Raw genomic sequence first — 4,000 nt, forward strand, 5'->3', positions numbered from 1 at the left:
AAAAGATTTCAAAGGCATTGAATATCCCTTGCAGCACAGTCAAGTCGTTCATTAAGAAGTGGAAGGTATATGGCACCACCCAGAATCTGCTTAGAGCAAGGACAAACTGAGCAGTTGGGTAAGAAGGGCATTGGTCAGAGAATCCATCGAGATGCCAATGACAACTCTGAAAGACCTACTGCGTTCCAGAATTCAGTTTTGACCTAATGTTTATGACCATGTTTATGTTTATGGCAAGATGTAAGGTTGAAAGTGGTTCAGTCTGTGGGGGTCAGGTTCCTGATCTTGGATTATTCCTAAAACTAATAGAAATTTGCCATTGCAAAATGAAGGAGGTATTTCACACCCAATCATCCTTGGTAAATTACATGTTATTGAAATGTGGAATCAATAGTAATGGTTCTTCACTTTCTCGTTTTTTCCCAAGGTAAATGTCGGCCCATTAGCATATGCAAGAGCTTTCCTAGATGACACCAGTACAAAGAGATTCCCTGATAATAAAGTGAAGCAGCTAAAGGAGGTATTTAGGTGAGTTTCAGTTCTCGTTGACCTTGTAGAAACTGTCATAACAAGCTGGGATTTGTTATAAAAGGTAATTATGTTATTTGTGTCTCCCACTCAATATAGGGGTGGGGTTATGTATGTCACTGAAATACATGTTTGTTTATTTACAGACAATTTGTGGAGGCCAGTGGTCATGGTTTAGGGATAAATGAAAGACTAATTAAAGAAGATCAGTTGGAATATCAGGAAGAAATGAAGGCCAACTACAGAGACATGGCAAGAGAGCTTTCTGAAATTATGCACGAGCAGGTATGTTTTGCTGCTTATCCGTAACTTTAAATTCTTACTGTAGACTTACCGTAAAACTGAATGTGTTTTCTAGTTCCTCTTATACCCAATGCTGTTAGGTCATTTTTAAGTCAAAACAGTGTATGTGTTACCAAATAAACCACAAACTATGTAATACTTGCTTAAAAACAAGTAGCAAACTGTATTAGCCATTAGACAGTGTGAACAATGTTTTTAATGTAAGTCGCCTTCATTAACTCTAGAATAGATAATGTACAGACAGTAATGTCTACAATAATAATGATACCCTGGTAGCTTAAAGGTCCTGGTATGTTTTTCTTTTTAAATAAGCCGTCTTCATTTAGTTGAGGCATATAGAAGTGCATGTTGTTGAATATATCAGCTAACTGAAGTGTTATCTTTTTTCCTCCGTGCTCTCTTGTGCTAACATGAACAGATCGGATGGTAATATGGTGCTTTTCTTGTTGCACTTTTGTATACAGTGTATCATTTTGATTGAATGTTTGTGCAGTTTGAACTTTTTGTCAGTTTTCATGTTATACGTTCAAACATACTTTTGTTGTTTTTTGTAAAAATTAAGTTGATTGGCAATCAGGGCTCCTGAATCGGCAGTGAAAAATGTGGGTACCAACTATTGGCATCATTATGCCACTTAGGCCCAACGGTGCCCAGTTGTTTCAAACTTGACCCCATCTTTTATCATGGCATCATCTCTATTTGGCAGCGAAAATGTCAGAATTAAATGAGATTTGCTGCTTCATAGGAAGAAAATGGGTTCATGGGGTCACTGCTGAACTGGGTCATCATAAACCGGAATACCACGTCCTCTCATAATGGCACAAGTAAAGTGGGCCAATAGCTGTGAAATAAGCTTGACAAATCATGTTGGAATGTGCATGTGGTGCTGAAATGTTGAAGGAGTAGGTCAGATTTGTGGAGTGCCGACTCATTTTCCATTATTATTTTAAGATTTCTCCCGTTGAAGATGGGATGAAGAGCAGCGTGATGCCGAACTCACTTCATATCTTCAACGCCATCAGTGGAACTCCAAGCAGCACCACTGTTCATGGGGTCCCCAGCACCTCTTCAGTCGTGTGACAGCAACATGCAGCTTGGAAAGCAGAGACACACATTTTTATTTAAGAACTCCTTTTTTCTTTGTTAAGTTATTGCTTGCAACACTCAGGATTTCTCCAAAGCTGAATATTGGGCATGTGCAAGCAGGTAAGTGTGGTGAAACCAAAAAGGTATTTGGAGTCCAACTTCCTGTGTACCACGACTTACTTAGGAATAGAGTGTATGTCTTGTAAAGAGGACCTAATGGATATTTTTATGCCAGTTTACACAAATCTGTATTATTCTGTACATAAGTGTTAACATCAGGTTAATCAAGTAGGTTTTCTGGACAAGAAGGAGGGTGTAAAAAAGGGTATTTTGAAAGCATATTTGAAACATACTTCTTATTTGAAAGCTATTCTGTACATTTTACATATTAAACTGTAACTGTATTGTGTTCTTGTGTAGTGTTTCCTGTGGAGACTTCAGAATGTGGATTTTAAGCAACAAGAACACTTTATGCATGTAATTAGTCACCTTGTTCTAGCATATTGGGAAATTATTTTGTTGTAGCATATTGGGAAATTATTTTGTATTAATGGGCCTAAAAATCTTGTCCATACTTTTTGTATGTATCCAAGTGTATTAAACATGTCTGCTCTAGAATTGGATGGTCAGCTTTGGAGGATGTGTTAATGAACATTTGTTGCACAATGTGTGTTGGTCCTTATGTAATGTTCATTGGTATATTCCAAACATAACGTATATGAAGATGTATATTTCTACACATAAAGTTGTCCTATTTTAAAGTATCTTCCCATACAAGCTTTAGCCTTCTGCTTTAAACACAAATTGTCTTAAGACAAATGCATAATATGCTAGATCAAATGCTGTGTGTATTCTTGTATATAAACTAGTGCAATATTTGTCTTTCAGCAAGGTGTCTGCAATATTTGGTTCATACACTGTAATGATAACGTTCATCCTTTTGCCAAAGTGATGGAGTATGTGACCAGTGACAATGCATACTGTGGAAATGGTTGTTGTAATTTAAAGCTTTTACCATTTGAACGATCTTTTAAAACCATTAATTAAATAATTTTATATTTGGGAAGTAAGTTCTTCTTTTTTTTTTATTATTATTATTATTATTATTATTATTTAACTGAAAGAACTGTTTTACTGTATTTAAATTATAATGTTCCCTGATGCATTTATTTTAATTAAATCACTAATTTCTCTGCAGATTTTCAAGATTTGTGATTTTATTGGGTTTGTTTTTTAAACAGAGAATCTGCCAAAATGCTGAATATCTAATTGTGGTTCTGGTTGTATGGTACCTGCGTTGAAATGTACAGTTCAGCATTATTCAGACCGGGTAATGTTCAAATGTGCTGCCTGTTTCCAGCTGATTCTGAGCTACTGCACAATAGAAAATTTAAGCTGGGACAGTAATAATACAGCTGCTTTGTATAAGACCGCATGATTAACACAATAAGAGGTAGCCCTTTAACACATACAAGTACATATAAAACTGGTCTTCCGCTGTATTTGTATTGTATGCAGTTATTTATACCAGCAGCAGGATTAATTTAGTTGAAAAGCAACAGCATTTAGATTCTTTAGAATGTTGTCACGAAAACCACACATGCTCAGTTCAGCTCCATTGACATAGAATTATCATAGTGCATAACTAACATAGCTGAAAGAAGTTCCCCACATCTTACTGTTTTTCTTTCCAAACTGTATTTGCCAAAAGTAGCATGATTGTATTGTGTATAATAGAATGTGTATGGCTCTTCAGCTTGATGTATCAGTTGTCACCACTTGTTGAGGCCACATATAAAACGTACAGAGACTGCATCACACCCTTCGCTGTGCCCTTTCCGTGCTTAAGACTGGAATAAGATGTAATGCATGATAAGGAGGAAGAACTTTTCCAAAAATCAAAATCTCATCCAAACAAAACACATTGGATAAAAACGAAATCATCACAAGAAGCTAGGGTGAGGCGACAAAAAAGCAGACGAATGAAAGAAAGATGACTGGGACAGAAACAATGTAGACATTTTACTACCTATAGAAACAAAAGCAAGAAGAAATCAGTACCCACAAGATGGCTGCAGCTTTA

The 4,000-nt window shown here is 36.2% G+C and overlaps 1 long non-coding RNA gene across 1 annotated transcript; it reads left to right on the top strand.

Moving 5' to 3' along the window:
* The first annotated feature begins 245 nt into the window (after window positions 1-245).
* Window positions 246-2,980, top strand: LOC121312142. Its single transcript, XR_005949701.1, has 3 exons — window positions 246-528; window positions 675-813; window positions 1,783-2,980. It is a non-coding gene; the product is annotated as an uncharacterized LOC121312142 (long non-coding RNA).
* Window positions 2,981-4,000: the final 1,020 nt, after the last annotated feature.

Source organism: Polyodon spathula, unplaced genomic scaffold, assembly GCF_017654505.1.
Source record: "Polyodon spathula isolate WHYD16114869_AA unplaced genomic scaffold, ASM1765450v1 scaffolds_3668, whole genome shotgun sequence".
Taxonomy (NCBI): domain Eukaryota; kingdom Metazoa; phylum Chordata; class Actinopteri; order Acipenseriformes; family Polyodontidae; genus Polyodon; species Polyodon spathula.